Source organism: Vulpes vulpes, chromosome 10, assembly GCF_048418805.1.
Source record: "Vulpes vulpes isolate BD-2025 chromosome 10, VulVul3, whole genome shotgun sequence".
Classification (NCBI taxonomy): domain Eukaryota; kingdom Metazoa; phylum Chordata; class Mammalia; order Carnivora; family Canidae; genus Vulpes; species Vulpes vulpes.
This window is the reverse complement of record NC_132789.1, coordinates 6,731,703-6,744,807: the sequence shown is the minus strand read 5'-3', so window position 1 is coordinate 6,744,807 and position 13,105 is coordinate 6,731,703. Positions and strand designations below refer to the sequence as shown.

At 43.4% G+C, this 13,105-nt stretch overlaps 1 long non-coding RNA gene across 1 annotated transcript; it reads left to right on the top strand.

Annotated features, from left to right (window-relative positions):
* The first annotated feature begins 90 nt into the window (after positions 1-90).
* On the top strand, positions 91-10,864 carry LOC140594264 (uncharacterized). Its single transcript, XR_011995025.1, has 3 exons — positions 91-675; positions 1,616-1,798; positions 10,094-10,864. It is a non-coding gene; the product is annotated as an uncharacterized lncRNA (long non-coding RNA).
* Positions 10,865-13,105: the final 2,241 nt, after the last annotated feature.

Here is a 13,105-nt window from a genome sequence, read left to right as displayed (position 1 = left end):
GCTGCCGATGGATTTGTGACGCCGCGAGAGGCGGTAATGACGTCACTGCGGCACAGAAGACGTTGTGATGGCGTGAAAGCGTTTACCGTCAAGGAAAAGAAAGGTCTAGATCCTGAGAAAGCAGGCGCTGGGAAAGAAGTCACCGCAGCGGAAGCCCAGCCTGGCCGCGGGGAATTCCAAAACGGGTATTTTATGGGGAAGCAGCTTTAGATGCCTTCGGCTCCTCGGAACGGTGGAGCCATAAAGTCGTTCGTTGAACAGATGCTGAGACCTACTATGTGGACTAAGCCTTGGGCGCACGGTTCCGAACAAACCAAGCAGCACCCCTGCCTGCTGGAGCCAACAGATTGACAGAGGAAGCAGACAAATAAGTAAAAGCTCCAGATTGTGGGAGTGCAAAGAATGAAACGGATGCTGAAATAAGAGGACAGAGAAGAACCTTAGAGAGAATGACCCACTCAGAGAAGCGGAGAGCTAAGGAAATCTAAAGGACGAGAAGGAAGAAACCAGCCACCATTCCCGTGGGAAGCCCAATGCGGAGAGACAAGCATGTGCGGAGGCCAAGAGTACACTCAAGGAATCCACAGAAAACCAGTAAGGCCAGAGCATCATGAACAGAGACCCATGCATGTGACCCCTTTGCACCAACCCTGAGGAAGACACCTAAGCATCCAGGTGAGCCAAGCTGTGCTCTTTCAGAAACACAATTTGGGGTGCAAACATTCAGTCTCCCCAGCTACGGAGAAGACTCTCAAGATCTAGGAGACTATGAGCTCATTATCCTCTCTTTGGGAATCTGTGACCATTCTAGTTGGAAGAAACCTAAGGGCTGAGGTTAACCACTACCGTCTCCTAATTTTACACATCAAGAAACTGAGGTCCTGGGAGGAGAAAATTTGATTTCTTTTTTACCCCCAAAATCCAGTGATTGGCAGGTCTCCTGGCTCTGTCTAGCACTCACGAGGCTGGCATCATACCACATTGACCTCACGCATAACTGAGTACTGAACACAGTTGAGGCATTCAGTAAATGTTTATGGACTGACTGATGAGCTTTGTGTATGAAGATGATGCTTCTGCTCGAACATCCGTAGAACATAAGGTCTGAGTTCTCCACCCATGCATTATGCTGGGCTCCACTGACCCTGTTCTCACTCTCCTTCCAGCCCCTTGTGACAAAAGGCACACACTTGTAGAAAAATTAGCATAAGTATTTAATATTACCTGTAAGCAAAAGGTTTTATTGAGTTCAAAAGGAGCACTCCATAGTTTCTTTTGAATTCGTTATACTTTGGTCCCAAAAATTTGGCCTTGAGGAGGAAAGTCCAAGGTAAGGAGGAAGGGGATTGTCAAAGTCAAGTTATGGGAACTCCTGGGTGACTCAGCAGTTTAGCGCCTGCCTTCCATCCGGGGCATGATTCTAGAGTCCGAGGATCCAGTCCCACATTGGGCTCCCTGCATGGAGCCTGCTTCTCCCTCTGCCTGTGTCTCTGCCCCCCCACCCTCCTCTCTGGGTCTCTCATGAATAAATAAATAAAATCTTAAAAAAAAAAAAAAAAAAAAAAAGTCAAGTTATGGTCAGGGTACCAGGTCAGTGTTTTTTTGTTCTCTCCAGGAAAAGAATGGACCTACCACACTGGAAATAGTTGCTGTATTTCCAGGAAATTCTCATCCACGAGGCTTAAGATATTATCCAGAAGTTTCTCAGTCCCCACAGGAGAGAATAAGGTTAGGAGCTCAATCTCATGACCTGAGCCGAAATCAAAGAGTCTGACACTTAACCGATGGAGCCGCTCAGGTACACCTTGCCTGGTTCTTTTATAATTCTTCTCAAACCTGTTTTCTGCCACAGACCTATTCGTGTCAAAGACAGTTTCCTTTGCCAAACAGGGCAAACCATACAAACATCTTGTTTTCTGCTGCTCTAAAAACTTCTCATCACTCTTGAAAGTGGTTGAAAGGAGGAGAGGAACATTAGAAAATCCTTGACATTAGTGTCAAGCCTGTTAATGTTAACGTGTGGGTGGACTTGCACATTTTGGCTGACGGATATTTGGGTTTCTTTACACACCTACGTCTGCCTGTAATATTTGTGGGTTAACTAAGATTTTATTCTGGCAAACCAGGAACAATATATGCATGTGCCAGGGCTGCTCTCTCAATGGGAGCATTGTTACCACCTGAGAAATGAATCTCCTGTTACACAACATAAGCAAACATTTGGAAAGCATACTTTAAAAAAAAAAAAAAAAGTAGCCTTCACATAGTTGAACCTTAAAATCTTCTAGCCTTGAGATTAGAATTCTTTCTCTTCAACACAAGTTAGATTTTTTTTTTTTAAGATTTTATTTAGGGATCCCTGGGTGGCGCAGTGGTTCGGCGCTTGCCTTTGGCCCAGGGCACAATCCTGGAGACCCGGGATCGAATCCCACATCGGGCTCCCGGTGCATGGAGCCTGCTTCTCCCTCTGCCTGTGTCTCTGCCTCTCTCTCTCTCTCTCTCTCTCTCTGTGACTATCATAAATAAATAAAAATTAAAAAAAAAATAAAAAGAGATAATATTATAAAAAAAAAAAAGATTTTATTTATTTATGAGAGACACACAGAGAGAGAGAGAGAGAGAGAGAGAGGCAGAGGGAGAAGCAGGCTCCATGCAGGGAGCCTGATGTGGCTTGATCCCGGGTTTCCAGGATCAGGCCCTGGACTGAAGGCAGCGCTAAACCGCTGAGCCACCCGGGCTGCCCCAACACAAGTTAGAATTATTCATACATGTTTTCAGTTGGAAGAGCTGGGAAAAAATGTGTTGACCCGATGACAAGGTATCTATAGCATATGCTATGCAGCTATGTGTGGACAGAAGAGGAATTATTTCCCAAGGCAACAGGTGAAGCATACATGCTCCTCTCAGGATGCAGAGTCTGACCTCACCATCATCTACTAATATCTAAGTGCACAGCATTACCTAAGTACCAGTCATCAAAGAAAAAAAATAATCTTAAGACACAACTGCTCCTTTGGCAAGAGAAGATCTAAAGACATAGAGCAGTATTTTTAAAATTATTTTTAAGCTTAATATTCTTGTGTTATGAAGGTGGAGGGTGAAAAGAGGTTGGTTATTTTGATTTGAGGTTTGGCTCTTTGGGTTTTGAATTGTGATTTTTTCCCCCTCTTATTTTTTTGCTACCATGTGCAGTGTAATAAATTATTTCAGGCACACACAAACAGAGAAGGGGGAGAGAACGAGAGAGAACAAGAATATAACAAACATTCATATGACCAATTTAGGAAATAGATATCACAGACATGGGATGCCTGGGTGGCTCAGTTGGTTAGGCATCTGCCTTCAGCTCAGGTCATGATCCCAGGGTCCTGGGATCGAGCCCCATGTTGGGCTCTTTGCTCAGGAGGAAATCTGTTTCTCCATCTCCCTCTATACTCTTGCTCTTTCTCTAATAAATAAAATCTTAACCCCACCCTCCGACACAATCGAAACCTATATATCCTTTCTCCTTGATCTCATTTCTTTATTCGCCTCTCCAGAGTAGCTTCTATCCTCTTATTTTACCTTATATGTATATATCCATGAATAAAAATATTTATAGGGCAGCCCCGGTAGCTTAGCGGTTTAGCGCTGCCTTCAGCCTAGGGCCTGATCCTGGAGCCCAGTCCCACGTCAGGCTCCCTGCATGGAGCCTGCTTCTCCCTCTCCTGTGTCTCTGCCTCTCTCCCTCTCTCTGTCTCATGAATAAATAAATAAAATCTTTAAAAATGTATATGTATACACAAGTATCTTTCTACTACTTGTTTTAAAGTCAACATTAAGTTTTAGATGAATCCTTGCTAGCTAGATTAGTTTGAAACATCTTTTCCTCCACAATCATATGGTGTCCCATTATATACATTTTTGACCGTTTATGAAATCCTTTCTTCTGTTTTCGGGAAGGGGGGTGGTCATAAGGTATTCACATCTTCAATTTTAGCAGATATTGGCCAAATTGTTCTCCAAACTGGTTGTTCCAAAGGTGTTTTATCATGATAAGATACACGTAATGTATCATTTTTTAAAAGATCTTATTTATTCATGAGAGATGCAGAAAGAGGCGGAGACATAGGCAGAGGGAGAAGCAGGCTCCCTGCGAGGAGCCTGAATGGGACTCAATCCTGGGATCCCAGGATCATGACCTGAGCCACCCAGGTGCCCTAAAATATATCATTCTAACCATTTTTTGAGTGTACAGTTCAGTGGCATTAAGTACATTTACGTAGTGCAAACATCACTACCCTCCATCTCAAGAATGGAAAACTGAATGCACTAAGCAGTTACTCCCATTTTCCTCTCCCTCCAGCCCCTGGCAACCACCATTCTATTTTCTATTTCTATGAACTTGACTATGCTAGGTACCTCACATAAGTTGAATAGTTTAGTATTTGTCCTTCTGTGAATAGTTTATTTCAGTCAGTTAAGGTCTTCAAAGGTTCATCCATGTCCTAGAGTATCTCAGAATTTTATTCTTTTTAAAACCTGAGTAAGATGGGCACCTGGGTGACTCAGTGGTTGAGCATCTGCCTTTGGCTCAGGTTGTGATCTCAGAGTCCTGGGATGGAGTCCTGCCATCGAGCTCTCCACAGGGAGCCTGCTTCTCCCTCTGCCTTTCTCTGTGTGTCTCTCATTAAAAAAAAATAATAAATAAAAGATTTTATTTTTTCAAGATTTTATTTACTTATTCATGAGAGAGAGAGAGAGAGAGAAAGAGAGAGAGAGGCAGAGACACAAGCAGAGGGAGAAGCAGGCTCCATAGGGGGAGCCCGATGTGGGACTCGATCCTAGGACTCCAGGATCACTCCCTGGGCCAAAGGCCGACGCTCAACCACTGAGCCACCCAGGCATCTCTGAAAAAAATAAAATCTTTAAAAAAAAAACCCATTGTATGTATATACCATATTGTTTATCCATTCATCTATGATGGACTGGGCTGTTTCCACCTTTTGGCTGTTGTGAAACGCTGCCTTGAACAATGGTGTAGGCATAGCTGGCTGAGTCCTTGCTTTCAGTTCTTTTGGGTATATATTCAGAAGTAGAATTGCTGGATTATATGGTATTTTTAACTTTTTGAGGAACTGCCAGACTGTTTTTGGTGACTGCACCATTTACATTTCCAGCAGCCATGCAAAACAGTTCCTGTTTTTTCATATCCACACCAGACTTTTTTTCTGGTTTTTCGGTAACAGCATCCGGGGTTGAGTTGTTGTCATTGTTAATTAGGGTTTCTTGTGCCAAAAGAATGAGCTTTAAAAGATAAGCATCACTTCATTTCTTACTCAGTACAGGTCAGATGCAGGAGGTCTGAAAAGTTCTGGAAACCAGTAATGATTATCTGTAAAGAGAACTTACCTTTTGTGATTCCTACAACCCAGGAAGATAGAGTTTGGGATGCAGAGAAAATTGAATGTTTCTGTATAGAAAGGATGTGACTAATTGTTCCCGTAACAAAGGTCTTCTTAAATTAAGACCTAGAATATGAAAGCCAAGAAAGGAATGGGAAGCAGGTGGCTAGAACTTCAGAAGGCACCTATGGCAGTCACCCTGTTAATACACATGCTATTGAGTAGCCCTTTCTTAGGTCACATCAGGGTTGGTCTGCGTGATCAATAGACTATGGCAGAAGTGATAGTACATCACTTCCAAGAGGAGGTTTCTAGGTTTCCCTCTCCTCCTCACAAGATGAGCTTTGGGGGATACTGACTATCTTATCTTGCAGACATTTAAGCAGCCAACAGAGAGGCACACATGAACTGAGCCAACCCCATTCAAGCCTCAGATGGCCTCAGCCCTGGCCAACATCTTGACTGCAACCTCCTGACAGGTCCCAAGCTAGAACCTCCCAGCTAAGCTGCTTCCATATTTCTGACACCCAAAAACTATGTGAGATAATCCATGTCTGTTAAACCGCTAAGTTTCAGTGTCATTTGTTACACAGCAACAGATAACTAATGCAGTATTTATACAGTGGTCATGGGAAGGAAGGATGAACAAGTGACCATTATTAGGATAATTTAAATGACCAAGGGATGGTTAAGTAAACTGTGGTAAATCTGATTCATGGTATGTTTTCCAGTCATTAAAATAAGAAAAAGGGGATCCCTGGGTGGCTCAGCGGTTTAGCGCCTGCCTTTGGCCCAGGGCGCGATCCTGGAGTCCCGGGATTGGGTCCTGCGTTGGGCTTCCGGCATGGAGCCTGTTTCTGTCTCTGCCTCTCTCTGTCTATCATGAATAAATAAATAAATCTTTAAAAAAAATTAAAAATAAAATAAAACAAGAAAAAGACGATGAAGCAATATGCAAAATCCAGTATGAATTCATACAGAGGTACAAAAACAAAATATAAATGTGTGCCTATGCTGTCTGTGATTATAGCCATGAACAGGTCAGGTTTGTCTGGGAACATAGAAACAAAGTCTTTAGGGACACCTGGGTGGCTCAGCAGTTGAGTGTCTGCCTTCAGCTCAGGGTATGAGCCTGGGGGTCCGGGATCTGAATCCTGCATCAGGCTCCCCACAGGGAGCCTGCTTCTCCCTCTGCCTCTTTCTCTGTGTCTGGAATGAATGAATGAATGAATAATTCATTGTTCATGAATAAATTATTCATGAATAAAATTTTTTTAAAAAAGAGAAAGGAAACAGTCTAAGTTGTTGATGATAACATAATTCAAAACAAAACAAAACAAAACAAAAAGATTACAACAGAGAGGGGTATTGATAGTGAAGATGTTTGATTTGCTTTTTGTATCTCTCACCAAAAGCTTTCTGTTTAGTACTGTTATTTCAAATAAAAACAAGAGAATGGGACGCCTGGGTGGCTCAGTGGTTGAGCGTCTACCTTCAGCTCAGAGCGTGAGCCCGTAGTTCCAGGATCAAGTCCCACATCAGGCTCTCTGCATGGAGCCTGCTTCTCCCTCTGCCTGTCTCTCTCTCTCTCTCTCTGTATCTCTCATGAATAAATAAATAAATAAATCTTTAAAAAGAAACAAGAGGTAATAGGCTATTTTTATTTCTGTTGCTCAATCAACCCTATTTCACAGAGAAGGTCTATAAGACTAGGTAACTTTTGCTTCCCTGAAGAGCAATTCACAGGCCATCCCTGGGGAAGACCCCAAATGTTTTCAAATGCCAGGATTTTGTTTGCTTCACCAAAATGCCCCTTAGAAAATGATCCTTCAGGGGCACCTGGGTGGCTCAGTCAGTTAGGCATCTGCCTTTGGCTGAGGTCATGATCCCAGGGTCCTGGGATCGAGTCCCAAGTTGGGCTCCCTGCTCTGCCTGCTCATACACTATCAAATTAATGTATAAAACCTTAAAAATCCTTCAATATTTCAGAACCGTTTTGCCTTGACACTGAAGTTCAACCAGAGTCCATAAATAGCCTGTTCTGTCCATACATTGCAATAAGCACAACTTCCTTGAGAATATTAGGTTCATGCACCCAAGAAATTCAGCTCTAAATTTCACTTGCAGCCCTGACAAGATTTGAAAACACAAAGAAGTGGTTAGGACACTCGAGTTGCTTTACACTTAAGTAAAACTAGAGAGACAGGATTTCCAGGCACTGGGCTTACAAACCCTCTAGGGAGAAACTGAAACTCTTTCAAGGTGGTATTTAAATAGGAACCTTTTAGGGTTTGGGGTTTTGTTTTTAGTCATAGAAGTAATTTGTATCTTTCATTTCTTAGCTGGATGAGGAGTTTAATATTCCCTATTTGCTTAAGCCACTCTAGAATATTTCAGAAGAATACATACAAAATAACACTCAAATAGTTAAATATTTATTGTAAAAACTGTCCTAACATTAAAGATGTAAACTGGAATGTTAAAGACAGCAAATCCCACCACCCCCCAAAAAAAGACAGCAAATCCAACTGATCTCCTATCCCTGAGGGGTAACTACAACAAACCATTCTGTGTTTCTCTTCCTAGAATTTAAGTCTAGAAAAAACAGGCACATGTGAAATTTTTCATTTTGCAAAAGTGGGATCTCAGTCCTGTACAACTGGCAGGTCAGTCATTTTAGCCAGATCACAATTCTAACTGCTATAGGGTATTTTAAAGTGCCCACCTTGGGCATTTAGGATTTTTTTTTTTTAAGATTTTATTTATTCATGAGAGACACAAGGAGAGAGGCAGAAACATAGGCAGAGGGACAAGCAGGCTCCCCATGGGGAGCCTGATGCAGAATTTGATCCCAGGACCACGGGATCATGACCTGAGCCAAAGACAGACACTCAACCACTGAGCCACCCAAGCATCCCATTTAGGATCCTTCTTGTCCACATAGGACGATGTAATGAGCAGCCCTATATACAGGTCTTTGTGTAGCTCTGTGCATATATGTAGGATAGTTCCCTCAAAATTTAATTGAGCCACTTAGTTTTTTATGGAACGTTTTTTAGAATGGTTTTAGATTTACGGAAAAATCAAGTAGTTCAGAAAGTTCCTATATACCCCCTCACCCAGTTTCTCCTGTTAACATTTTACATTAATATGGTACATATGCCCCCAATGAATGAACCCATATTGATACTTTAGTTAGTAACCAAGTAATCTTAGGTCTACTTGTTTTTGTTTTTTTCTCTTTAATGTCCTTTTTCTGTCCTGGTATCCCGTCCAGGACACCATGTTACATGTACTCCTCCTGTTTCCTCAGGCCCCTCTCAGTGTGGCAGTTGCCCAGGCTTTCCCAGTTTTTGATGACCTAGACAGTTGTAAGGGGTACAGGCAGGTGGTCCTCTAGTGGGATTTGTCTGAGGTTTTTCATCGTGATTAGACTGTGATTATGGGTTTTGGGAAGGAAGACACGGGCCATTATCATCATGAGTATCCACCAAACATGATCGATCCCTTTGATGTTAACCTTGGTCACCTGCAGAGGTTCTCAACTGTGAAGGGACTCTCTTTCCCTCTGCTTTTCCATACTGTGCTCTTTGGAAGGAAGTCATTCTGCACAGCCCACACCTAAGGAATGAAGAATCATGTTTCCCTCACTTTGTAATTTTTATAAGTCATAAAACAGTATAAAATAAAATTAAAATGGTAGAGAAGGGGGAGTAGAACAATCATCTTCATTAGCAGCTTTTTGAGCTTCCTTCCCAAATACATATATATGTTAGAAAAAAATGTTATATATATATATATATAGTTGTTGTTTTGAGAGGGAGAGAGAGGGTGGGGAGAGAGAGAATCAAGCAGATGACACGCTTGGCACAGAGCCCCATACAGGTCTCCATCTCATGACCCTGAGATTAGGACTTGAGCCGAAATCAAGAGTCTTAACTTACTGAGCCACCCAGGCACCACCCCCCTCCCAATTTTTTTCAATGCATAGTCATGCAACTTTGTACATCTCCACCCTGCCACCCACCCTCTCTCTCTCTTTTTGAAATCATATTCAACTTCCATGGACTCTCTGATTTTGAAATCACGTCACTAAAGATGAATAGATGCAACTCCTTAACATGCTCGGACCTTCAGATAATTTCCAAAAGCACGTGAAGCTCCCTTAAGAGACACTGCCCAAGCTCACACTGCCTCTGTTAGTACTGAAATAGCCTGAGTCATTTTATTCTTTAAATTCTATGCATTTTTTAAAGTGAAGATTCTTCTCAGCAGAAGGTGTTAATGCAGGCACTAAATCGGGACCATTCTGAGCACTGCGAAATTTTGCAGATCTAATCTTAGGCAGAAGAATGTGTGAAGATGCGAGTTTATTTTGTGAACACCTTTAGTTCCCCAGGCGGCTGCAACATGCTAATCGCCTCCCGACACCCCCCCACACACACTTCAGGCATGTCTCCCCTCAACTCCTAGGCAGTTCCAGAAACCCACCTAGCTCACTATTCTTTTGCGGAGGTGGGGGGGAGGCGGGGGGACTGCCTTACCTGACCTGCCCCAGACCTGCTCCCTCCTTCTGTGTCTCTCGCCTTTATTTATATACCTTCCATGATGTTTAACTGCACAAGTGATTACATGAACCCATCGGTGTTTGTTTCCTATACCTCTTTAACAAACTGCCACCAGCTCAACACAAATTTATTCTCTTACAGTTCTGAAGCTCAGGAATCTGAAGTCAAGAAATCCTAAAGCGAAGGTGTTGGCAGAACAGGTTTCTTCCAGTTTCCTTCCGGAGGCTGAGGAGGAGAAGCTACTTCCTTGCCTCTCTAGCAGCTTCCAGAGGCCACCTGCACTCCTTGGTTGGTGGTCCTTTGTCCTCCAAAGTGCGATAGCAGGAAACCTTGCTTCCGCTCCCACGTCTCCTTTCTGACTCTCACCTGCCTGCCTCCCCCTTTAAAAGCACCTGTGGTTATGTGGGCCACCTGGATAACCCACCCCACCACCGTCTCTAGCTGAATCACACCTGCAAAGCCCCTTTTTCCTTGGAAGGCAACACTGACAGGTGCTGCAGATTAGGATGCGGACTTACTGAAGGGGGTGGTGCTATTCAGCCTGCCATGCCACCCTCCTTTAAGAACAAATAAATTAGAACCTAAGACCCCCTGTGACGCCTGGCTCTGTTTTCCAGCCTTTCCCACAGGGGTGACCACTAATAACTCTACGGGGTGCATTTCTCCAGACCATTTTTATGATTTACCGTATGTACATATGAATACATAACATATTTTTTAGTATTGGTTTGGGTGGAGTTTTGTAAACAAATGAACCCCCCTGCCCGCCACCAAATGATATATTATGTGACATGCTTCTTTTTCTGTTCTAGGAGCCAGCTCTGCTAATACATATAGAATAAGTTCAGGTACATTTAAAAAAATATTTGTGTATCATGCAAAATATACATAAAATAAAATTTGCCACCTTAACCATTTCTAAATCTGCCATTAAGTACATTCCCATTTCTGTACAACCATCACCACTATCTGTGTCCAGAACATTTTCTTTTCTTTTTCTTTTTTTTTTTTTTTAATTTTTTTTTATTTATTTATGATAGTCATACAGAGAGAAAGAGAGAGAGGCAGAGACACAGGCAGAGGGAGAAGCAGGCTCCATGCACCGGGAGCCCGACATGGGATTCGATCCCGGATCTCCAGGATCGCGCCCTGGGCCAAAGGCAGGCGCCAAACCGCTGCACCACCCAGGGATCCCTCTTTTCTTTTTCTTGAGAGAGAGGGAGAGTTGGGGAGTGGGGAGCAAAGGGAGAGAAAGAGAGAAAATCTCAAACTGACTCCTCCCCTTTGAGCTCAGAGCCTGACCTAGGGCTAAGATTTCACGACCCTGAGATCATGACTTGAGCCAAAATCAAGAGTGGGATGCTTAACCAACTGAGACACCTAGGCGCACCTCCAGAACTGTTTTGAACAGAAACTCTGTCCCCCTAAACACTAAATCCCATGTCCTCATCTTCTACCCTCTGGTACCTTCTATTCCACTTTCTGAATTTGCCTGTTGTAGGTACTTTAGGTAAATGAAATCATTCAATATTTGTGCTTTGTAGCTAGGTTCCTTAACTTTGCATAACTTTTCAGAGTTCCTCCAAGCCATCCCATGTTATCTGTACTTAATTGGCAACCAAACCCCGTAAATCTCCCATTTGCGCTCCATCGACCCATACTTGTATTATCTTATGTAAACTGACTGAAACCTTTTGCACCTTTTCCACCTGCATTTGATCTGTCTGCCAATGAATTAATCCAATTTCCTACAATCAGGAAAGTCAGACAGCTGTCCACTGCAGAGTCTGGTGGCCTGCTTTGAATTTGACAAGAACTTGATTTGTGGTGGCAGGTGATGATGCACAGTTTCAATGAGAAGAAACAGCCTGTGGGGATCTCTGGGTGGCTCAGGGGTTTGGCACCTGCCTTTGGCCTGGGGCATCATCCTGGAGTTCTGGGATCGAGTCCCGCATCGGGTTCCCTGCATGGAGCCTGCTTGCTTCTCCCTCTGCTTGTGTCTCTTCTGCCTCCCCACCCGCACCCCCGGGTTTCTCATGAATAAATAAATAAATAAATAAAATATTTTTAAAAACAAAGAAACAGCCTGGTCTGGCCAACCAGAGAAACTAGTTTCTGGCAATTGAAAAGATGAGCTTTGCTCATCTAAAAGATTTAGATTTGCTAATCTAAAAGATTACTTTGCTTCTTGGACCTCAGTATTCTTTTCTGGAAAATGGGGCTGATACCTGTCCCAGCTCCTTCACCATGAAAACAACGCATTATATTCCTAGAAAAGCATGCATGGGGCCAATTATGCCACCTTGACCAATTGGCCCTCTGGCAGCTTGGTCCAGGTCGTGTGCAATTCCCCAGATGCCTGGCAGGGGCTCAGCAGAGGGAATGAGAACTATACGAACCTGTTCTCACCCTTTACCACCACCACCACCACCTCTTGCTTGGGCTACTAGGACTATTTTTCTGGGTTCAAAATCTTTCCTTTTGTTCCAAGAGGAAAAGACTGCTAAGCAGGTTTAGATGTTCCTTGTCCCTGAGGGGAAAGTTTTGAGGATCTCTGGAGTTGCAAGCTGGGCTTGTCTCAGCTCAGTAGCTGGGCAACATTCCTCTCCCTGCCTGTCTATTTTAAAACACACAGATAACTCGGGAGGCGAGGCAAGACAACAAAGGCTGAACAGTGGGTGAAGGACATTTGGCAGGAATCGCTGGCAGCAGGCTGACAGATTTCCAATTATGTGGACTGGCTCCCACTGTGTGCAAAGTTTTGGGGAAGAACACAGGCATTGGGGGAGGGGGCTGCTTTCCATGCACTGCAGCTCCAGCTGGAAGGGGGAGGAGGGGCAGGGCACGCTCACCAAGGAGTCTTTCATTCCTACTGAAAGATGTTGAATCATTCATTCAACAAATATTTGGCCTCTTCAAATCTGTAGGTTGATGTGTTTTCATCCATTCTGGATTATTCCCAGCCATTCGTCTTAAGAAGATTCCTTCACCCCACCCTCTGTCTGAAACTCCCAACAAACGCCTCACAAAACATCTTGCAGAATCTCCAGTCTCATATTCTCTCTGGTATTATCTTTTTTGTCTCTCTGGGTGGCATTCTGGATAATTTCTTCGGATACCTCGTTAATCCTTCTGCCTGTGCCCAATCTTCTA